We start from the raw sequence: 24,816 nt of genomic DNA, 5'->3' as shown, positions 1-24,816 counted from the left end.
AGGGAAAGTAAATGTCAGAATCCTAGGTTATTGTCAGATCTTTTTTATATGGCAGTAGCACCTGGAGATTCATTGATGAGGGTCTCATTGTACTAGGTGCAGATAAGTAATAAAAATGAAGAGAAAAGTAGTTGCTTAGCCAGGTTATGGAAGAATTGGGTTCAACTTCATCTGCCTGGAAGGGTTCAGGAAAGCAAAGATATAGGCCATGGCCAGAAAAGAAACAGTCTCCACCTCCTCCTGTTGAAGTTGGTCCGTAGCACAGACACAACTTCAGGATTCGTTGGGCTAGAGCAGGAGTGGGCAATTATTTCAGCTGTAGGTCCACTTAACTTTTGGTGAGCTGTCAAGGGGCACAAGGGTAGCCCCACTCCTTGACAGGGGCTGGAAGATTGCCATCTTGGGGCCGAAAGTTCCACCCTTGACCCCTGACCCTTGCCACCAGAAGTCATTCCCCCCACCTCCTTGCTCCCAGAAGTACTCTTTGGGGTGGGGGTTGGCATCTTGGAACCAGAAAAAACACAGATCATATGCTAAAAAAAAAATCAAACATCTACATAACGTATTTTAATTTTGTTTAAAAAATATTTTTGTCCTGATTTACCTGTGTTTGTATAGTGTATATAGCTGTGACTGCATAATACCTCAAAATAAAGTCTTACGCTTGTATATTGGGGAGGGGGTGTTGAAGAAGTTTGGGGGAGTGTAGATGTGTGGGGGCTTTGGGGGGGTTGTGAAGGGGTGTAGGGATATGGGTGTGTGGGGGGATTTATGGGTGGTTGTGGGGGTTGTGGATGGGCGTGGGTTTTGTGGGTGGGTGTGGGTCTCCCCCCACCACAATCACTCCCATGGCACTTATCCTTTGCTGCCAGAAGCAGCAGTAGCAGCAGCAGGCCCTCAGGATGCTCTTAGCCCATGGAAGGCAAAGCACCACAGTAGCATATGGCTCCTGAGAGCTGCACATGGCAGCATGGAGCTCACTTGGCTTGGCCTGCTTGTGTGCGTCTCTGAACCAGACCATGCTGGCTCCATGCCAGCACGTGGGGCTCCTGGCACTGCAGGTGAAAGCTGCATGCCATCAGACCAGGCCAAGCCAAAGTAGCTCTGTGTCTCAATGTGGGGCTTTCAGCACTCCATCAGGGAGCTGCACATGTTTGGCATGGAGCCTGCCTGGCCCGATGGCATGCAGACTGGATGTCATGGGGAGTCACATGCCATCAGGCTAGGCAGGCTCCATGCTGCCATGTGCAGCTTCCCACTGCAGTGCTGAAAGCCCCATGTGGAAGCATAGAGCTGGCCCGGCCCAGCCCAGCCCAAGGGTGCACAGTTACTTCCTGCAATGCCAGGAGCCCCACGTGCTGGTACAGAGCCAGGCTGGTCAAGGTTGAATGCACACGCCAGCAGTCCAGTCTGAAGGGGCTCTGTGCTGCCACATTCAGCTCCCAGGATTCAGCCAGAGCCACGTACCACCATAGGGCTCTGCCTGAACAAGCCAGGAGTGCCCAGAGAGCCCGCCACCTGCTGCAGAGGGGGAACCCACACCTCCATCCACAAACTACACCCCCATCTCTCCCTCCCCATTTACCAGCTGACCAGTTGCATACTGTAACAGAGAGCCTATTGACCCTGTTATAAAGAAAACAGAAGAAGAACTTACTGAGGAGCGGGAATGCTGACTATGGGTGATGACATCAAACAGAGTCTCCCAGCTAGAGATCTCAATGGCTGAGAAGCACTTACAATTACTGACCAGAAAAGAAGCAGGGAAACCCCTTTAAAAGAATGTTTCCTCAAACAAAAAAACCGCAGAAGGGGACTGAGAAGCAGAGCTCAACCCAGTGGGTTGGGGCAACTTGTGGGGAGGCACAGGAACTTTGCAACAGGGTTCAAGCAAGAGATTTCCCATGCATCATGAAGGTACTTACCTGAAAATTGCATGGAAAAGGTGAGTTCTGAAGCACAGGAGGGGAGCGTGGATCACTGAACCACTACTAGTGGAATCTAAAGAGATAAAGAAAAAGGAATCAATTAGAAAAGGGAGCTCAGCTGGGAGTTGCACCCCAGACTTAGTCTAGGGCCAGACATTCAAAAAGCTCTAGCCTGAATTGATTCAGTCTTTGCAGGTTAGTTGAAGCTGTGCAGCTTAAACTAATTACTAGCTGGACAGATATGTTCTGTTAAACCAGGAAATGCAAGCACATGCCTGCAGTGGCTCAGGACAGAGGCCAGGGGGTGCTAGAGTGTGCCTGCCACCCACTACCAAAGGGGAGGGAAGAGAGATGCCCTCCAAGGCTCTCACAGTAATTTTGTTGCACTCCAAGGCTCTTACCCCTTCCTGCTGGAGTGGAGAGGGCATGGCCAGGCACCAGCCAGGGCTAGCACAAAATGGGATGCCAGCCACCGGCTGCAGGGCAAGGGGGGGGGAGGGGGCAGCTGATACCAGACAGAGCAGTGGGGATGGGGAAAAAGTCCTCTCTCTGAAGCAGGCATGTATTGAACACAGCAATTTGCAAAGCATACAACAGGAAACTACCAAAAATCTTTGCCTAAGCTAAGATACAGCCCAGTAAAACACAGCATACACAACTTACTCTAAAAATGTAAATGAGGAAGCAAGAGAAAGCCTTGCATAAATCTTACATAATCCTGTGTCTCCTTACAGCCAGGCATTCAGAAAGGCTTTGTTTAGGCATTCACACCTTTTGCAGGTTCTGCTTTATAATGTAAATGTAGCTCTCTGCATTCTTTGGTGAAGCTGTTTGCAACTTCACTTAACTACATCTCCAGCACACAATGATGATGATTGAGACTGCAGCCAACCCCTGCCTCCCCTCCCCCCCACCAAGGTTGGTGGTGGGCGGGGGGGCAGAATCCTTGCCTGGCTGCAGGCAAGCCGTGGAGACAAGCTGGTCCTCAGGGGGTGGAAACGGAGGAGGAATTTGCCTTGGGGGCCATGGCAGGCCAGCTCCCGCTAGACAGCAGAGAGCTCTGCCCCCTACTCCAACTAGAGAGCAGAGGGAAGAGGCCAGACCAGAAGAGAGAGCAGAGCCTCACCCAGCCCAGAGAGCATGCCGGGAAGCTGGGGGATTCTGATTTGACTTAAACCAGCAAGGAGTCTGGGACAGGCATTGCATAAACCAGTTTGAGCCAAATCAGTTAAATCTACATTCAACCAGGTTTACCTCAAACCGGTTTCAGTCAAACTGGTTTATATGCACTGGATATCTGTTCTGTTACAGGTTTAAACCAGTTTCTGATCATTTAAACTGGTTTATGTGTAATATCTGTCCCTAGCCTTAAAGACTATAAAGAAGGACTTTGCTGACCTGGTGCTCTAATGTAAATACTTTGTGCTTGTATTGAGTGAGAAGTATTAATTTACCTTGTAAAGATCAAGTATAAGCCTGCAAATCATCTTTCATTTATTTATTTATTTTCCCATTAAAGGCATGGCAAAGTGTGAATGGCGACGATTATTGCCAGAATGTACGCACTATAACACATACCACTGGACTTGGTACCTCCATATGGGGCTCCCAGATAGAGCAGCAGAAGCCCCATGGAGGTGGAAGCACAGGGCCTGCCCAGGCCAGTGGTGTGCGACCTCTGAAAGCCCCACTGGCTTTTAGAGCAGCAGCCGCAGGCCGGTAATAATTGTTTTTTGGAGGGCTGGATAGAACGGCCTGGCAGGCTGGATCCATCCCACAGGCCAGGTTTTGCCCACCCCTGGGCTAAAGGGTAAGTCTGAGCATGACTGTAGTAGTTGTTAGGATTCTCACCATGGAAAGTGGGTCCTAAGTTCCAGGCCTTGTTGACAGGAACATTTGTGCATATTAACCTATGGCCATTTGATTTATAAACACATGATCAGTCCTCAGAACAGGAACTAGAATCTAGGACATCTCTCATGTAAGTGTCCTAATTACTAGCCCAGAAAGCTATACTCAACTTTATCTTTTAAAACACAACCTAACTAGGGAAAAAAAAAAAAAAAGAACAACTCCACTCCTGGCTCTTTTTTTTAAATGGGAATCTAACTCCAGGAACTGGTTCTGGGCTGCAAATCTCAAGTTGAGGGATTCATGTTAGCTTTTGAGGGAGTGGGATTTAAGATACAGCCCTGTCCTCGGCATTTCGTTATGTTATAGTTATAGGCATGTCTCCAGTCACCATGCTGTTTCTTGTGAACCCCTTTCTAAGGTGCCTATTCATTCTGTAGGAAGCTAACCCAGGGCTGAGATTTACATACTTCAGGTATGTTTTTACAAGGAAATAATAGCTATCTGTGTTTCAGCAAAAAGCGCTTCTAATTCTATATTATGAAGGCTGCGAGTAGTCCTGGTTGCAAACAAGAAGGCAAGTTAATAACTGTAACCCGTAGGAAGAAGTGAGACTGCAAACTTGGCAGGTGCAATGCTTCACTGAACAACTAGCACAATATTAGCCATTTCAGTTTCCTGACTTGAGAAACATTGCTTGGAATAAGACTGTATTTTCTAAAAGAGAAGGATGGCCCCATAACAAAATATTTTTACTGGAACTTGCAGGATTCTTTTATTTGCATATTATCCAGTCAGTAGATACAGCATACTATAGAGTTCAGTCAGTGCATGCTAAGCAGCAGAACATTATAAAGGAACATTCATAACAGAAAGGAAACTGCTTCATTTAAATACAGTTGGAAACCATTAAGAAAAAAGTCAGTGATAAAGACAAAAGGATTGTTGCAGAAATTCTAGGCAATGTTGGGTCATGTTTGCATTACAAGAGCTTTGACGCAGTTTATATCATTAAATGCTGAAGGTTTAGTCACCACCCAGAATTTGATTTCATAATACAGATGTGCAGGACATGTCCAAACATCCCATTTTTAAGAAGTAAGAATTCCTTTCAATCTGAAGGAAGAGTCAGGATTTTTTTGTGTCATGAAGGAAATATGCACTATAAAGCTGCGCTGGTATTCACAGAAATCCATATCAATGAGGACATATTTCTAATCTGTAACCACTCTCTCTGCACTTTCATTATCAGTCTGTCAAGCTTCTATTATAAATCTCTATTTTCACTGCCCTACAAGCCAGCAATAAAAATTCACTGCAGTCTGAAGTCTGGCACAAATTCTTACCCTATGCATGGCTCAGACTTATACTCCTCTTAAAATGCTACTACAAAAAAAGGAATTCAGCCAAGACTATGAATATATTAAAGGCCTCTGCATTCACAAAGGCAAATTCAGGGTCAGTAGGAGTGCAGTTTGCATGAGTCCACAGTCTTAAATTCCATCTTTGCTTCACACCTAGCACTTGGGTACTAAAGGAGCTTCCTTACGGTGGACACACTGTATTTGGAATGTGCAGATAATGAGAGAGCAACACAGCTTTGGCTCTACGTCCCAATTTTTTGAGTCTGAGAGATCTTTACCAGCCAATTTTCTTCTCAACTAAAGAGAGGGCTACAGGAAGGCAGATTCTCGGCTACTCACTTCCAGGAAGGATCCCAGCACTGGAGAATGGGAAGAAGACAGTCAAGGTTTTCCATATTTGTCCCTGGCACATTATAGAGTAGGTGGGGATTGCTATTGATCAGTAATAGTCCCCAAAAGAAAAATTTACCAGCTACAGGTACACAGTCATGTTCTTCTGCACCCGAGACACTTGTCTCCCTCAGCTCATTCCCTACGGTGGAAGCTATAGGTACAGAAGCAAAGAATCTGGCTGTGGTAGCACTGTGCCACTGGGTAACTACCCAACATACAAGGGTATCCCTCGCTGGGAAGTTATAGGCAGTCTCCACTTTCCTTGTGCTGCTTGGGTTGTACACATGGACTGGTCCTCCATCTCCATCTTGTTATTTGTTTAATTGTAGTTTTCTCTAAACATACAGAGTCCAGCACCATCTATGCTGTGAAGCGTAGCAGGCAAGAACCCTGTGGAAATTCTAAAGGAATATGTGGCTAGGTAACAAGTTATATTTCAGCTTCCCCTCTTCATCTCTAACCTACTCCTCCTCCTTATACCCTCACACTTTTTTTGTTCCTTTACCAATTTTGGAGGGTGCGGATGGGGAAGGGTTGCAGCCAAGATCCCAGAGGCAATAGAAGCAGGGTGCTACTGCAGGGAGATAGGAGGGGCAGAAAGGGGACTTCATATTGCACAGTGGACTCCATGTTGCATAACATCTGAATCAGTAGTGTCAGGGTCTCAGTTCAGAAAAGTGCACAAACACAAAGGTGCTTCTGCTGAATCAGGCTCTAGGTGAATTTTTTTTCCCCATAGACCCCTGACCTATACAGCCCATCAGACCATGTCCATCAGCCCTCCTGCAGGCCATGAACACCAGGAAGATTCACCCCATTAAAACCATAGCCCCTGGACTTCTCATGTACTGTCATCAGAGAGGAAATAGGGCCCCCAGAGAAAACATCCCAAGGCTGCATCCAAATGAGCGTGGCTGTGCGGTATGTGGTGCCACAGACCCATCTGTGTGCCACTGCCCCCAAGACCCTAGCCCCCATGACCCTAGGTGTGCTGCTGCTTCTTGTCCCTGGGGAAGCAAATGTCCATGGGCATGTAGATGTGGCCCAAATGTTATTCAAATGAGTATAGGGGGTAGATTTGTTTCTTAACATGTGATCAAGCCTGATGGTTTGGATAGGTGAAACATCTCTTATTGATCTCATTTATTATGATTACCATATTTACTTACATATTGCATGCACCTTTGAAATAGGCATCTAACTCCAAGAGGTCCCAGGCTGCAAATCCCAAGTCAGGGGAGGTAGCTTTAAGTCATGGCATGTTTTTCTAGATTTTGGGCTTCTTTAGAGACAGAGTAGTTCCTACTTTTAGTTTATGAGTTCCTCTTCACAGATACTACTAGACTGCTCATCAGTCAAGGTTTGCCCACTGCTTATCACTCCAGCAGTGGGCACAATGTGAAGAGGCAGCATTAACATATATGCTGACTCTTGATTGCTCCTTCACTTGGAGAAAGTCCCTTGGAGGGTACTGAAGCTTTTTCACTGACCCTGCAGGCTACCAGAAAGGCCTGGGGATGGAAGCCCAGTCTACTCCAAAGAATTTTGTTTTAAAGATAAATTACATCAGATAGTCCATTAATATATCTAAAGAACAGAGCACCATCCATTAGGCAGACAGACTGCTGTGAAATTCACCTCAGTAGCAGTGCATTAAAACACTTAACAGAAATAGGCAACTGATAACTGAGCAAAAACTGTGTTGAAGTTAAGATACTGGTTAATATATTTTAATATTTTAGTCAGCTGGAAACAGAGGAGAATGGAGGATAAGGTTGCAAAAGGATGCAAAAAATTTCGTTTTGGCAAAATTTCAGATCCACTAGATTGCAAGGATATAACTAGATCTCTCACATGACCGTGTTTCCAAGACACTGAGCCCAGTAGTACAGTTCAGAAAATTTGAAGAAGGTTTACAGGAGCATTTGAACATCTGAGTGTTTATCTATTATCAAAAGTCCCTCCACCACCAGTGTTCATATCCAGTAGAGTTAATTTCACCAAAATGCACATGACCCTATTCAAAACTTATTTTTACATACCAGAGTGAGACTCTGGGGTGACAGGTTCATCCTGAGAGGTTGTCTTTGTCCCCTGCACACACAGAAAATAGCTGTGCCAGCCCTGAACAATCCTACACAAAAGGAGCACTGACTGGGGCACTGTCAATCCACAGTCATGAATCTAGTGGCTCCAAACCCAACACAGTTTGTGGTCAGTATTCTGGTACTTAGCCACTGACCAGAATGCAAATGCCATCTCCCTCCAGCTTATCCCCAGAAAACTAGTGACTCTGGCATGGGGCAAGAGAAGAAAGGAGAAGAGAGTAAACAACATCCCCAACAAATAATCCTGTATAGCAGGTGTTCCACTTCCATTTACACAGCTAAACCCTAGGTCAAGGGATGGGATTAAATACAATTAGCCCAAAAAGTCAGACTTTAAATGTTTTTTTAGGCCCAAGAACAAGGTATATAAAATAGAAAATAAAATATGGTTTGGTATTTGCCAGGAAAAAAAATCCAAATTCTCTCTCCTTGTAATCCTAACACATGGTCTTTTGACTGGATGATGTTTAGCAACATCCAGACAAACCTCATGTTAGCAAAAAAATTCATGATCCAGTTCAAATAAATCATTTGTAGAGAAAGTCTGAACAAATTTCTCTCTCCCTTAGATGAAGTCACTATAAATAACAATCCTTCCACCCAGGATATTTTGAACTGCTAAACTAACAGCTGTCAATTGGAAGAGTCCAACCTCAACACTGCTGGAAAAATACTTTAAATAGTGCAGGTGCTAACCGAATTTGTGAAGCTTCTGGATAGGTAACAAACACTGAATTACAATATATCACTTCCTACCTTTGTTGTTTTTTTTTTAAATTGTTTCTAGCCCATAATCACACTTCTCCATCTTTGAAAATGACAAATATCCTAAAATATTGCTGTAGTCCTAGAATACAACAAGCAGAAAACAAATCCATGAGACACTGGGGCCAGCCAGCTGTTCCTGCAGTCAGGAGTTCAATGCCATGGTCACACCAGTAGGTTTACAGCTTTGGGTGTGTGCCAGTTTCACATATCAGCATTTGAGGCTGTGTGCTTTAGTTACATGGGGTGAGAGAGAGATGTGTTGGAAAAAACATGAGACAACATAATACATATGAATGATACATCCGAGCCAGCTCAAGTGAATTGCTCTCATGTCCCTTCTCCTCTCTTTAAAATAGGTCACTTTCTAAGGTTGCTTCTCTAGATTTTAATCCCTTTAGGCCCCCACTCTGCAAACACTCAGGCGTGTGATTAACTCTGAGGACTCATATGCATGAAGTGCTTGCAGAGTAGGGGCTTTAATTTGTTGTGACAATATCAGGGGACTGGGATCTAAGTGGCAATGTGTGATGAATGCATTATAAATGATTCCAACAATAGCGGGCATTGTTAATCCATTCATCTTGCCAGATTGTGTTTCTGATCAGGAATTTAGGGATTGTCACATCTGATCAGATCAATAATCCATGTAATATGGTATCTTGTTCCTGTGAGATGCCTGTATCAGATGTTTCAAAGGAAAGCACAAGAATCCCTGTAATTATGTAAAACATTCCCTGGAGAAACTTCCTTCCTAACCCCAGGCTATTAGCAGTTGACTTGTGAATTATACCTGCCTACTGGTTTTGCTTGGTGTGTAGGATGGCAGAACTTGGTTCACTGTTTCTATTTCAAGTCTGGAGATGCATTTAAAAGTGCTCTTTTCCTAATGCTTTGTGTTCTCTCATTCTGTGTGGCAAAGTTACTGCTGTTTAACCAAGGTTGTAGTTGCGGTCCACTGCTTACTGCCATCATCCATATCTTATTTCTATCAACCCATTTGTCTGAAGTTAAGGTTAAAAATTGCTTTTACTACCTTATAACAGTGCAGAACAGATTACTTTTTCATTTTAATCATATTGTAAAGCACCGTGACCAGACCAAAAAAAAAAAAAAATCAGGAAAGCGGAGAAGAAAACTTTGAAACGTAAATGAAAAATAGAACCATTTCTTGGAAGTTTCCTTCCAGCCTACTCCAAGATAAGATACTGTAAAGTTCAGTTTGTTGTAATTTAAAAAGAGCAAAGAATACAGCTTTTAGAAAAATGAGTAATAGTAATTTGATTAATAGAAATTGGACAACATAATACATATTTTTGTCTTATAATTTTTGCTGCATATGAAAAAGACTAATTGTATTTCTTACAGGTTCTCTTTCTTCAGTAAACTGCAGGTGCCTGAGGAAGTTCTGTCATCATAATGTATTACCAATGCCTTAACTTCAGTTTTCAATTCCCTGAGCAATTCGTCAGAGGCCAGAAATCCAAACTTACCAAGAAATGACCAATCCACTCCAGTAATTCAATTCACAATGATACAGGTAAAGCAATGAGAGATTGTCCTCTTCCAAAATATAAACATTTGGGAATTGGGCAATTACAATATTATGGTCATAATTTTGTACTGAAGGATTGTTTTGTTTGTTTCATTTTTTACATACAACATGCACCTTTTCCCCAAAAATCTGTCCCCCAATATTGGGGTGCATGTATTAAGTGAAGAAGCTGATTTTCTCTCTGCAATAGAAGCACCCTGCTTTGATTCCTGCTCCACAGTGTAGCAACTGTTGCATTATCATTCAGTCAGCTGATGAAGTCATTAACTTAAAGGCTCATTGTTCTTCACTCCAGAAGTGTTGAATGATCATTTCCCTTTTTTTAAAGGCAATTTTGCTGACTGTTAACTACTTCTGGCCTCCCTCCTCTTATTTCACACCTTGGAGGCTCCTTAGCAATTTTCAAAACCATAGATTCACTCATGGAGACCAGTTTTCAGGAGCAGCTAGGGTTTCAACTTAAGCAGGAATGTGACGATGAGTCAGCTGAAGGTTAGCTTTGTCCCTGCTCTATACAGCCATAACTCTAGATCTCTCTTCTTTTACCTCTTTCTGCCTTTCAAAGAATAAAATGTATCCTATATTCTGGGGCATGCTATATGCAAGAAAATGTGATAAGAGTTTTTGTTGGGGGAGGGGGGGGGCTTTTAAAAAAAGCCCTACAACATATTAACACATTTATAATTTTCTTTATGGCCAGAAACTTGGTATCCAGGTTCTTTTTAAGCTGTAACTTGATAGACTAATCAGAAATGAGGGCTTTTACCCTACTGCATGAAGATTTGGCAACATGGAAGTACTGTATGAATTGATTTTTGTTTTGCTAGAACCCCCCCTCTTCCCTCAAAAAAAAAAAAAAAAGCAGCCTTGTCCCAGTAACAGATTCCCAAGGTAGTTATCCCATTGTTTTAAAACTATTTATTCAAAGTGAGTTGTGGTTCAAAACAGGAGTTTATTAGACCATGGGGATGTCCATACTAGCATCATAGTAGTCTCTGCAGTAGTGCAGATAAACCCATGCTTCATTTAAACCCATACTTACTACCAACATAGCTGCTGTGGCAGCCCAGAGGTTATTGCAGGTAAATTTATCTGGCTTCTACATATGGTTTTGTAGCCACCACTGAGCTGTAGCTAATATGTTTAGATTGCTGCTAGCACCCATACCAGATTTAAACTCACTGGCTTGGGTACATTTACAGTACACAGCAATGATTACTATGGCCGTAGTATACACATTAGGCCTGTGCAAAGTGCCTAGCATTCACTTTGGATTCATTCAGACGTGGCCAATTCAGGGGACAGTAGCTCGATTTGGTGATTCGAATCACTGTCCTGAATCAATCTGGCCAAATCCGATTCAGAGATTTGGCCACCACTGAATTGGCCGAATTTCCAAAACAAACAGGCCCCATCCCCCGACTGCTCTCCCACCCTCATCAATGGCTGCCCTGCCTGGCCCCAGCATCCCAGTTCTTTAAAAAAAAAAAAAAAAAAACCCAAAGCCCCACACTCACCAGCTCCCACCAGGCAGGGGAGCAATCCCCACTGCCCTGTGCTGCGTGGGCGTCTCTTCTATGAGCCCCCAGAAGTCCCGATGGCCACTGCAGTAGCTGGTGAGTGCAGAGCTCTTTAAAAAAAAAAAAGAGCTGGGATGCTGGGGCCGGGCAGGGTAGCCATTGACAGGGCTGGGAGAGCAGGTGTGGGTCCCCCCATGCTCACCTCCCCCAGCCCGCTACTTACTGGCATGGAGCCCAGGTCCAGCTCCCTGCAGCAGTGAGCAGGGACTCCCCGAATCACCAAATCTCAATCTTTCTGTGAATCTTCTGAGAATGCATCTGGATTTTTTTATTGGTCTCCCGATTTGATTTGGATTCAGAGATTTGGCTGCCCAATCAGGCCAAATCTCCTCCAAATTGAATCAGCACCTGAAGCTTCGCACAGCCCTAATAGATATACACTATGTCTGGTACTAGACAGTCTGTGTTATGCAAAAGGGAACTCCAACATTGATTAAGAGATGAGTCCATGACTTCCAGTTAATGTATCCCTCTATATACACAGTTATATCAATACGGAGAGTCAACTGATCTGCTCTGTTCTACCTGACCAGAGCAGACTATAGAGCAAGCCTTTCTAAAAGTTTACATTAAGTGTCCTTGGTTCATTCTATCAGCTCTTACTTTGTATACCTCCATTATGTCCTTTGTATTAATTGCCTCTAATGAAATGAGTACAATCTCTTCCAAACCAGATGGAAAAGGTTTAAAAATGTACTTTTGAAGATGTTTCACATATTCCCCTGACATTCTGCATCAAGCAGATTTTAAGTCAGTCACCATCTGTGTGGAATTCAAAATAATTTGGAGAATATTCAAGCTTAACCCCCCTCCCCCCCCCCAAAAAAACACCCCACATCCTTCTTTTAGAGTAAAAAGAGAGAAGCAGTCTGTCAGATGTTGGTGGTCATCAAAAAATAAAATGAAAGCCAACCAGCCAGAAAGAAAAAAAGGAAACTAATTGTAGTAGGCTGGAACAGTCAATCAGGAGTACTCCCACAGAAAGTAGTTTCTCTCAGCTGAAATATCCTACTTCAGGAGTACAGCCTCCTGTATCCTTTACTAATACATTACACCAGTGATTCTAAACCAAGGTGCTGTGAGATTATTTTAAGGGTACTGTGAGGTTATGCACAATCTTAGCAGTGTTAGGCGTACAGATATCTATACATAATTCACAGGGCAAACCCAGAGATTTCAAGTAGGAATCCATAATGTCAAAAGCATTTCTGACCTGTTGTGTTTTTTTCTGAGTTCTTTGCAACAGAATAATTGCTCTATTTTTTTTTATTATTATTATTACAGAAAAAGAGTGAAAACTAAAAGCTAGTATTTTTCAAGGAGTATCTTGAAATGGTTGAGAACCATGTATTATGCCATCAGCTACTCTTAGGATAAAAATTACCTTAGGACATAAGGCCTTTTCCCTCCTTTTTTTTGTAGGATTGCTGATGGGAAGAAATGTCTGTAGCTCATACTCCTTGGATGTACACATTTAAGGGGTTGTTTTCAAAGGCTATAGCCCAGAAGACCGATATCACAATAGTTAGTCTGCAATAGCCATTACACATTAGCTTCCCATGCAGATGCTTATTTCTCATTAAGAATGCCTTTTTACAATTGACTGAATCTATTGCAGAGTCAAATCAACTACTTTTTTGCACTTCCTAGGACAGTTCCAAATTTTGGAGGTCACTGTCCTGAGAGAGTACTCGCACTGGAACTTCTGTCCCAAATTTATAATTGGTTTTGAATTGTCTGGGCCCCTCACTTCTAAACATTCCCTTGTGTATGGGTATCAAAATTTACCCCTAAATGAATAATATCTGTAAACAGTTGCAGAACTGAATACCAAGGCATCCAGCAACACTGGGAAAGATGACACTTTCCGTGAGCTTCCTAGGGAGGCACAATTCAGGACCTGGTTGCAAAAAATGTAACAATCTATCCCTTAAGGAATGCCTAGAGAGACAGGCCTTTCCATTAAAAGAGCATGATTCAGATAGGAAGTATCAGCATCTTCCTGCCAGAGCAAAAGCTGAAGAAATTTGAAACCACCTCTGGAAGATTAATAGTGACATCAAAAGAAGGGATAAGAACAAAACTACAATTTTCTAATTTAAAGGGATTTGGGATTTTCTTTTATGATTTAAGCAGAGATGAGCTGTTGGTTTTCAATCTGAGAGTGGGAGGTTTTTAATGATAGAGTGATAAAGAACATTCTGAGATGATATGATTCATCATAACATGCTGGTTGTTCTAAAGTATGTGTTTACATCCTTAGACTGATGGGTTTAAATGTTCATCTATTTTGATACTATGCTGAATTGTGTATAGGACTACACTACCAAATAGAATCAATGAGGTTTATGTGCATCCGGATTTCTGCATGCTCTCTTCAGTTTATTATGAACCTTTTTCATCTCAACAAAACATTTGAGATGCACTATGGCTTTTCTACTGAAAAAAAAAAGTCATAGCTACATGAAGCTATGGGAATTTATAGCTAATACAAGGGTGTATAGCTGGTTCAGGGTTAATCACTTAGCTCACGAAGTCTTCCAAGACAATACAGCCCTTTATTCCCAGGGCATGCCTGTCCCCCAGGCATCCTCCTACATCAGTTGTTCCTCAAACACTAACATAAACACAGTCCAGTAAAGGTTAATGCATAGGTCTAAGTCCTCTTCATACCTGTAAAAGGTTAATTTACAAGTCTGAGCAGCAGTAAGTCATAGGCCTCTGGCTTATTGCTGCTCCTTTCTCACTGCAGTCTTCCCTCTCAGGCTGCCTAACTCCGCTGTCAGCCATGGTGGTACTGCACCCAGTCTGGCAGCTGCTGGGTCTCTGCTCAGACCCTGAGAGTTCCTGGTCCAGTATTGTAGCCACTGGTCAAGCCACTCTCTCACCTTCTACCCACCTGACTCCCTCTGGCTTCCCTTCCCTGGGAGCCTTTTGATTTCTTGTGGCTGCTAATCATCTCCCTCAGCTGGCATGGCTCTCCTGAGCAGCCTGTAATTAGCTTTACAGCTCACAGCTGGGCTGAAGCCTCTGGCCTTGCAGCCTGCCATAGGGTACTCACCTAATAATATTGGAACATGTCCCCATTTCTATAGATTCACTGTGACTTTTAGATTGGAGCATGATCAGATAAATGACCTACAAATGTATGGTGCTGTGGCAGACCATGGGTTTGTTGTAATATTTCCTGATTTGTGTCCATGTTGTGATAATATTGCATGCCCGTTTCTCCTAGTAGCTTGTACATGGGGAAAGAAGGAGGTAGTTGTGTTAGGCACCAGAGCTGTGGAGATTCTCCTAAGTGTTAGTGAAAAATGGGCCGTGAAGAAATCAGTGAGCCAATTTGTATATGAAGATCCAGCATAGCAACAAGTAGACTCCAGCCTTAGCCCCTGCTCTTCTAGTGCCAAAGAAGAACTTGAAAAAGACAGTCTTGAACAACAGAGATATTCAGAAACAAGGGAGGCACAAAATGAGAAGCCCGAGAGTTGGACAGAGAACAGCTAAGCCTGTTTCTTCTTCTAGAGACTGCTTGGGTATCAGGCCCGAAGGCTATCCCTGCTTTACTGCTGTTGTCTGATAACTTGTTAATTTTGTTGAAGAGGCACTGTCTGCTGTACTGCATATGCCTTTGGGTAAAGCCAGAAGGCAGCCCTCAGAAGGAGCTACAGATAACCAGGTGGGGTCAGGGACCTAATGGCCATGTTTCTTGAGACAAAGGAGCCAAAGGCTTATCATCTCTAGAAGCTACACCAGGACTGGCTTACGAGGGAGGGAGGGGATACTCCAAGACCCTTACTCCATTGTGTAAGGCTAGGGATCCCAAGCAAGTCCTTCCCTACAGTGGTGTAACTTGACACTTGGGCAGTATGGGGAGGGAAGCAGAGGGAGAGAACCAGCTACTTACCTCCCTGTGAAGGGACTGCCACATCTGTGATAGCAAGGTGGGCTGCTGCTGCTGCCTCAGCACGAGCTCCCTGAACAGGGACTGCAGTCGTGGTGGCAGGTGCAGCTGTGGGCTCCTTGGGGATTGTCTTTCTCACACGCCCTCTGAATCAGCACCTGAGGCTAGTGCCCTGTTTGCTTTGCTGCTCTTCCCCTACTGCCCTGCAAATTATACTACTGCTTCCCTGGGGAACAGGTGTCTAATTGGTTTATCTGAAGAAGATTGATCAAGAAAGACTACTTCAGTTCATTTATTTCATCAATCAGAGATGTGGGTTTCCCGGAAAATTTTGAATTGGAAAATTTTCCAAAAAATTTTTGCAATGCCCTAAATGGAGTGTGTTCTGAGTTTAGCATGTTTATTTAACTTATATTTAGTAAACAAAACTAAAAAAGTACCCCATGTTAATTTTATGTCCCAATAGCCACAAGTATTTGAACTGGAATACTTGATTAGGAAAAAAGTTAAATACAGCACACTTAATGTGGTTTAAATGTTGTATTCAAACAAATTCAAAGCTTTATGTGGAAAGAAAATATTTTTATTGGAATACTTGCAAAAATGTAAAGACAATACACAATAGCATGTACTTCCCTTACATTGTTTGTTTAAATTTAAGAAAAAAAATGAAGGCACTGAAAATTGTTGACACTAATTTTAGCACACCCAGAGAACTGACTGTGCCTGATATGCCATGGTTGTCCACTCATCTACTTCAACAGAGTTTAACTCTCTTCCACTGAGGTCACTGCGGCACCTCCAGTTTCACTGTCACTGTCTGTAGAATCACTTGCACTACTTATTCGTCCCATTTCAGAATCAAATCTGAAGGCAAATCTGATTCACAACTACTTGAACCACATCCTCTTTTGGTAAAAGATGGTTTTACCAATGAGTCTATGGGCAAGGGCAACTTACCATCAGACTACATCTCCTTCACTAATTGTGCTTCTGGAGAATCAGTGAAGCACAGAGATTCTGAGAAATAGAAACAAGCTTAGTTGTGTGTTCATTTGTTAGTCTATTCCTCTTTTTGTTCTTGATTGAGCTGAAAGCCTTCCAGTTCTATTCACAAGAAGCTACTATTGGTGGAATGGTTAGAGCAATCATGGACAACAGTCGGGTGTTACAGTATCCCTTCCATCATGTGAGAGGAGACATATTCTCTGCTGCCTGCCAAGCTTACCTAATATTGTATTGGCATCCATTCATTGTTACTAATGAATTTTATGAAACAATGAATGTTTAGAAATGGAACATTTTCCATGGAAAAATAAAGCACCAGAAAATTTTTCAGAAAAATCTCCGTTTTGGAAAAATTTCCACCCTACATCTCTGTAGTCTATTCAAAGATGAGATGAGTTCTTCAGAAAAGGGAGGGGGATGAAGATTGAGTGAACCACCCTGGATCCTTGAGGCTAACTGTAGACATTTATGCAGATTATGTACTAAAGTAAAAGTCACAGCCCCTCTACCCCGTCCTGTTGGATCCAGTCATTCAAAGTTCAGACACCTCCTTCATAGTTCTAAGGGTGCATGTAGACTGCTTACCATTAGTAGTACAGAGGGCCTTCCATCAAAAATCTTATTAAACAAGAGCTATAAGCCCAAGTTCTAGTCCAAATACTTTATTTCATTTGCATGTTTATAATTCAAAACAACTAGACACATGGTGAATAACTTGCAATATTTCTGTATAGTTTAATATATTGTTTTCTTTCAGGTTCTTTTAAATCAGTTTTGTTCCCCCTTTTTGTTTACAATTTTTAAATAGTGATATAATGAATTCTTGGCTGAGGAGCCATCTGACTCTAATGATGTGTATGTACAAATATAAGCACCTCTGGTTTACAAAAATCATTGCCAATTAGTGGTAGTTTCTGGGTTCTCAGTGTATTAGCCTTTAACCCCAGGAAGAGGAGAAAATGGGTCATCCTTTTCACATCATTCTGCAGAGAATGAAAATCTGGCAAAGTAAGCAAAGCTTGTTAGCTTCAGTTCATAATGTCTGCCCTTTCCACTGACTGTCAATGCAGTTAGTTGTGAAATACAGTACTAAGGCTACAAAAGAGTAATGAAATCAGGAAAAATATTAGAGAGCAGCTTTAGACAGTTTAATAAATTGAGTAAAAATCCTGGAATACTGTAGAGTGAGAATTCAAATATTAGATTTAAAATAAATATTTTAGGTTGTTTTTAAGAATGCAGCTGAAAAACAAGGTAAATAACCTAAGTACTTGAGTAAACCATGTAAGAAATAGTTTCAGAGCTAAATTTTCAAAGAATGTTAACAAATGAAATATGATAGTTCAAAGCAGTTACTTTGTATTACTTATGCATACAGGAAAATATATATTATATATAAATGCTAATATATGCTATGTGCAAAATATATATACAGTAAAAGTTCTGTTTTCCAGCTCCCACGGGGAATCGGGGTGCCAGATAACAAAATATGCTGCTTAACTGAGCGACCCAAACAGGCATCTTGGCCTGTTCGGGTTGTTGCCTCTCCTGCCATATCTGGGGCATCGCCACCCATCCCACCATCCCTCTCGCCGCATCGCCGCCCCTCCCGCAGGCCCCGAGGGACTGGGAGGCAGGCCCCACGCAAGCTGCTATGCCTCAGGCAATGGGGGCTCTGCAGTGCAGGCTGCTTTGCCCTGGGCCATGGGAGCTCAGGGAAACCGGAAGTGCCACAGTGGGCACTTCCAGTTTCGCTTTTCCCTTACAAGCCAACATCCCAGTTAATAGAGCATGCTGGCTTGTAAGGTGCTGGATAGTGCAGCTTTTACTATATTGCTAGACTTCCAGATCTGTAGTATTATTTTGGCAACAGAAAGGAGATTTAAAGTAACTGGAATAAAAGTTTCCTTTTCTAGCTTCTGGGTATATCTCCTTATTTAAACACTAGTTAGTCTGATATATCTAGAAGTTTTATCATGCAAGACTGTAAAAGTAATGGTTCAGATCCCTAACTATAGCCATTAACCACACAGCTCAAGTCAGGGAAGCAAGAAGTCAGGAAGTAAAGCTCAGCTTAGCACTTTCTCCTGTGATGCCATTCTGCCTGGAGACAGTGCATTAGAATATATTAGGGCAGTCTGTCTGTTTTGGCTGGCAACAGTCCCATGAAACCTTAAAAATGGTCCAGGATCAGCACAAGGTAAAGAAGTTGCATAAAAATCACACAAAATTCCTTTTGCCATGTCCTGTACCTCAGGAATAGGGAGAGAAGATTTAGGAGGTGTAACACCAGCGTTATGATGATAGAGGAGAATCAGCACTGGGATGAGCCTTGAAGAACTGAGTTCATAGCCAGATTGCTAAAAGAGACATACCACAGATACTCCCAGAGACAAGCTGATTGAAGCCCTAAGTGAAAATATGGTCATTGCATGATACAGTTAGAATTTAATATACAATCTTCATGTCTGTCTGCTAGTGCTTTGCCATCAGATTCAACAAAGTGACTTTATTTGCAACTACCATTTACTTACGATTTTTTATATACTGTATTTTAAACTACACTAGATAAAATTTGTTTGTATCTAAAATTACTGGAATTATATATATATATATATATATATATATATATATATATATATATAAACTGGGAAATTACAGGACTTCTAATTCTAAGGAAGGGGAAGCAATAATTGGTTGTAATAGGCTCTGCTCATTAGGTCAAAGGCAAGGCACTTGGATTCCCTGTTCTGGTCCCAGTGCTATGCAAAAGTTAGCTGAAATAAGTAGCCTTTATTTCTCTCTTTTTGCACACAGGAAAGAAGTGGTGAGGAGGGTGCTGTTGTGGAGGTGGTTAAAACATCTTTGTGCTCCCTGTATTCTCAGGCTGATCAAGCCTGCCCAGCTGTCAGCTTCAATTAGAGCAGCTTCAAGGCTCTTCTCATTTATGTTCTGTTCCCGAAGCCCTCTATGAGCAGTGAGAAGGAACATAGCAGCCTTCAAGTCATAATTCTGACCTCTCTGGGCATGTTCAGATGAGCACGCACGTGCCTCTGGCAGCATCTCAAAGCCCTTTGAGACGCTGCAAGAGGCACGTGCGGGAAGGAAAAAACATTTCCCGTGCTGCAAATTTGAAGTGCAGGGACAAAATTAGACCCCTGGATATCCAGGGGTCAAAAAAAAAAAAAAAAGTGGAAAAAAGCAGGGCAGGGTACAGTCCTGGACCATGCCCTGAGGCAGCAGGAGGCTAGGTCCTCCACAGCGATGCTCTGGTAACAGCCTGAGTGTCTCTATGGCTGGCCCTTGCCCTGGTGCTGAAGCATGCTGCCTACCCCTGCAGGGCACGCAGCATGCCAGCTGCAAGGAGCTGGACCCAGGCTCTAGTGCCAGTAAGTAGGGCATGGGAGGGCTGGAGGAGGAGGGAGGGTACCATGGAGGGGAACCCCCCTGGCTCTGCCCACTCCCCCAGCACCCCAGATCACTGCCCTGCCTGGCCCCAACCTCTGCTTCCCTCCTGAGCCCCCCCAATCATTGCCCTGCCCAATCCCACAGCCCACCTGCCCCCCCACCCCCGAATCCCCCACCATTGCTGCCCCTCTGGGCCCCAGCATCCCAGCAATTGAAGAAAAAAAAAAAAAACAACCAAAAAAACCCCACACTCACTGGCAGTAGCAGCTGCCGTTGGGGTCACTGGGGCCCTCCCCATCCCGCACAGCGTGGGGCTGGGTGACAGCTGCAGCAGCCCCAGCCTGTGTCCTGCTGCCCCCCACTCCCCAGTGCTGCATGGGGAGGGCTCTGTCAGGATGCCCCAGAGCCCTCACAGCCCCTGCTACTGCTGGTGAGTAGAGGATTTTTTTTTAAGTGCTGGAGGCTGGGGGGGAACATCTTCCAGGTGACAGCTTCCCAGGTGGCTGGGCAGGGAGCACACATGGCAGTAGTGCTGCACAAAGGCCAACTTTGTAGCCACAGGCCATTGACAGCTGGTCCAGAGGGGCAGATGCCTCTACTGCTTATGCAGTTCCCATTCAGGTTTGGCAGAAGCATAGTAGGTCACAGCCAGGCAGCAGCCCCCACTGCCAGACTGCTGCAGTGGGTAAAGGGCGCAGGGAACTCTCAGGGCTGCTTCACCAGTCCAGCTGGCACAAGGGGTAGTGTCCCCAGGTACCAGTTGGCTGGGCCCCAGAACCTCCTGAGAGTGAGTAGCCCTGAGCTACTTGACAGGGCAGCTTTTTGTACTGATGGGGCCATGACAGGGCAGCTTTGTATACCGCTGGGGACAGCACAGGTGGTGGCCCTAGGCTCTAGCTCCCCCTGGTTGCAGATCCAAAGGAAGCCAGGCATGGTTATTTTGCCCCAAGTGGCACAATTGGCCCCACACCAAAGTGCATGTCTGGGCACGTGTGCTAAGGCAAAAAGTCCCAGCTCAAATTTGCACCGCTTCTATTTGAGCTGCCGCAAGTGCACGTGCTTGCATATGTGGACACGCCCTCTGGGACTACCTGGACCCTGTAGTAGGGGCTTAGAGTTACTTTAGCAGCACTGTATCAATAAAAGAATGCCTTGACAGTGGTTCTTTCAAAGGAGGCCATTTCCTCCTCTTCTATGAAGCAGAAATAGAAACCCAGTATAAAGCAAGCAAGAAGATGAATAATCTGATGGGTGCAAGACCTGGTTTCATTTCTAATAGACTGTGTCCACACTGTGTTGTTTAAATAGAAGGGTGCCTGAACCTCCACGTTAGATATTCACATTGTGTCAGCCCAGTGCACAGCAATAGGATGTTCAATTACTTGTGGATAGAACAAAAAGTGTATTAGCATATTTATCATTATACTTTAAAATAAGATTGAGTACTCTGTCACGGCAGGGTCCTCGCGGAAGGCCGTGATCTCCTTGAGGCCCTCTCACCGCGCTACTTCGGCCCGAGGGCACCCTCCATTCTCGCCCGCCACGTCTTGATGTAATATGTAATAGGGAGGCTGCCTTGTGTTTCCTCGGGCACGTGAGCTCCTGGACCCCTCGTGGGTCTCCCCGTACAATGGGCGCTACCCAAGCACCCCAGCCTTATGGGCTATGCGTGGCTTCTACCAACCCCTAATACCACGCTCCAACCCTCGCAGATGTAAGAGACGTTGTCCGGTCTGTACGCCCGCTTCCCGGGCCTCCTCTCTAATGTGGCCCACTCTGGGCTCCCTCTCTCATGCCCAGCCTCTTGCTGGAACTCTCATCTTGCCCACTCTGGGCCTCCCCTGCCGGTGTGGTTCCGCTCAGGGACTCTCTAGCGGGCCTCCGGTCCTATGGGCCAACCGCACGGGCACCCTCTCTGACCCTGGCTTACCACGCTGCTACTCCCTGTCTTCTCGGGGCAACCGCAGCGCCCTGCCTCAGTCTGAGGGGTGTTGCCGCACTAGCCTACGGCCAGGCTCACTATGCCCGTCTCGGGCTCCTCGATATGGCCCCTCTAGGGCTCCTCAGTAATGGCGCTCCCCCCTCTTTGGGGTTCACCGTGCCCACACTGGGCTACTCAATAACGTACAATGGCGCTCCCCCTCTTTGGGGTTCGCCGTGCCCACACTGGGCTACTCAATAACGTACAATGGCGCTCCCCCCCTTTGGGGTTCGCCATGCCCACACTGGGCTACTCAATAATATTGCCCCTTTCCTGGGGCCGGGGTCTATGTTCCCCCCACACGCAATCCGGGGTGTAGGTCCCCGTCCGCAACCTATGGGTTGCGCCCGCGACCCACTGGCCGCGCTCCTCGCCGCCAGTTGCTCACACCCTGGCGTGCGAGCTGCGCCTTCCCTGGCGCTATTCAAATAATGCGCCCTCTTGGCGCTAGGGCACCCCACACTCTCTGGGGTCCCTGTGATTGAGGCCTCCTCCAACACCTACAGCCTCACCCAAGCCTCCGGGTGTAATAACACAAACACAAAGCAAAACCACAAGCCCCTAGGCTGTAACATAACCACAAGCTGCATGGCTAAACTCTAGTGCCCATCCTCTCAGGGCTATCATGAGCTGTACTTGCACGTCCTGCTCTTTTCCACATCCTCACTCTCAGAGCTCCTGCCTCCCAGGCTGCTGGCAGAGAACTGCCAGCCTGGCCTCAGCCCTGAGCTTTATAAGGGCCAGGCCCTGCCCCCTACAGGCAGCTGGCTCCGCTTGGTTGCTCTGGCAACCCGCAGCTGCGCTCATTACCTGAGCAAGCCTCAGCTGGGCTCGTTATGTCAGGCCAGGGCGCGCTCACTCGCTCCCTGGCAGTTTCTCCTCTATAGGAGCAGGGGCACCGAGGTGCCCTGCGACATACTCATTAACCATGAATAAAAGATGCAAATGAAATGAAATCCTCACAGACAATTTTAAGTGCTCAAGACCTTGCCACTTCAACCAAAACCTTTTGCCAGAGTGCTCTATGGAGATTAAACTTACATGTAATTTGATGCTTTCTAGATGCTTATGAAAAATAAAAACGGAATTCCATTTTCACAGTAGTTAATATTTACAGCTCACCCATGCTGCTGCCTTTTCTTCCTTACAAATCAGAAGATGTAAATAAGTGTGCCAGGTTATTTTGGGGGGCCAGGTATGCCAACAGCTGCTTTCCAATCTAAACTGTGTGTGTGATTATATATTTCTCTGCAGAACAATGTGTACACACACACAGTTGGATGCTTCCTAAAGTAGATAATTATTCCCTGGTGATTTACCATCTCTCCAAAACCCAGAGAGACAACTTACAAAAATGGAATAATTTTGTATGGGAAACAAATTAATTTTCCATTATTTTTGTGAAATAAAATCTGTCCAGGAAGTAACACCAGGCATCTCTGCAAAATGAAGCAAGGAGATAGTTTAAGGATTTATATCCACATTTGTCAAATCTAGGAACCATCAGTATGTTGTAATTATTTATGTGGCATCACTGAAGTACATGATACTTTACACTTAAATAAACTCCATGACCTGAACATCACTGGATTCCCTCAGCCAGTGCAGCAGTCTTTGGAGTCACTGAACTGGTGTTATTTAATCTTAAATTATGCCAAAAAATTTGTTAAGCAAAAAGTTTGTTCAAGTTTGCCTTCCTCCCATCTTTGTTCCAGTACACCAAATGTATGTCTAATACAACTTAAAATGTCACCATATTGTATTTACCACATATAAAATACCTTTGTAGTTCCTTTGAGCTTCAAAAAGAGTTTGGTTGAATGAAGACTGACTAAAAACTGGGATAGAATTTGGAACTGTGTAAGTAAACTGTAATTGTTCGTGTTTATTTAAGCCAGCAATTTAATACAAGAATATAGTACTAAATTTTACTCAGTCTTTCCTATTCTTGCAGACTGGGCATTAGAATAACCATGAGCTTATGATCCCTATTTCAACCAGTCCACACTGTATCCCATCATAGATTTCTGCTATTAAATATTAAACCTTAGATTGGCTTGCTCCCTGTATGACATATAGGCTAGGGACAGAAGTTACACATACACCAGTTTAAGTCATCAGAAACTGGTTTAAACCTGTAAGAGAACAGAAAACTCAGTGCACATAAACCAATTTCAAAATGGCTGAAACTGGTTTCAGATAAACCTGGCTGAAAGTAGTATCAGACTTAACTGATTTGGGTCAAACCAGTTTATGAAATTTCTGTCCCAGACTGCTTCCTGGGTCAAGTTAAATCTGTCCCCCAGCATGCTTTCCAGCCCTGGGCAGTCTGCTCCAGCAGAGAAGGGTTCTGGGGAAGGAGGGAGGAGGCAGAGACCACCCCCCCACTCCCCACCCCTGGCAAACCCTGGCTGGAGTCTGGGGCCAGAGAGGGGGGTTAAACACCCCTTCCCCCACTCAAACTTACAGCTGGCTGCAACTGTGGACTACAAATCCCAGAGGCACCTGGAAGCAGCCCTTGTCTGCACCTGGAAGCAGGAAAAGGAAGTGGTAAGCAACCCTGCAGTCTTGCTACTGAGATTCTGGACTGCAAATCCCAGAGACCTCGGGGCAGCAGGAAGAGGAAGCGAATACACAGCCGTGGTGGCTATGTGTCAGAGTCAAGCTCTAGCACCTCCCCAGCTTCTGGTCTGAGCTACTGCAGACATGTGGTTGCATTTCCTGAATCAAAGTATATATGTGTCCAGTTGTTTCTCAGTTTAATCTATGCAGTTTAGACTAACCTGCAAAGACTGAATCAATTCAGCCTTGGGCTTTCTGACTGTCTGTACTCGGCCACAATGTTTAGGTAGATTGAGAGTGTGACTATAGCCAGATGCAGGAGATGATAGTTGTAAATGAATCAGAAGAGGTGGAAAAGTACAGAATTGTTCTTGTTGCTAGAAAGGATTATCCTCAGTGAAACACTCTT

At 44.4% G+C, this 24,816-nt stretch overlaps 1 long non-coding RNA gene across 1 annotated transcript in view; it reads right to left on the bottom strand.

Annotated features, from left to right (window-relative positions):
• The window catches only part of LOC106738495 (uncharacterized), a 46,770-nt gene extending 22,393 nt beyond the window's left edge, over nucleotides 1–24,377 (bottom strand). The window contains exons 1-2 of the long non-coding RNA XR_002092936.2: nucleotides 24,313–24,377; nucleotides 1,926–2,001 (exon numbers count right to left, since the gene is read on the bottom strand). This is a non-coding gene — a long non-coding RNA (uncharacterized LOC106738495). The remainder of the gene's footprint in view (nucleotides 1–1,925; nucleotides 2,002–24,312) is intronic.
• Between the last annotated feature and the right edge of the window lie 439 nt (nucleotides 24,378–24,816).

Source organism: Alligator mississippiensis, chromosome 3 (assembly GCF_030867095.1).
Source record: "Alligator mississippiensis isolate rAllMis1 chromosome 3, rAllMis1, whole genome shotgun sequence".
Classification (NCBI taxonomy): domain Eukaryota; kingdom Metazoa; phylum Chordata; order Crocodylia; family Alligatoridae; genus Alligator; species Alligator mississippiensis.
The sequence above is the reverse complement of the archived record's forward strand: the minus strand, read 5'-3'. Positions and strand labels throughout refer to the sequence as shown.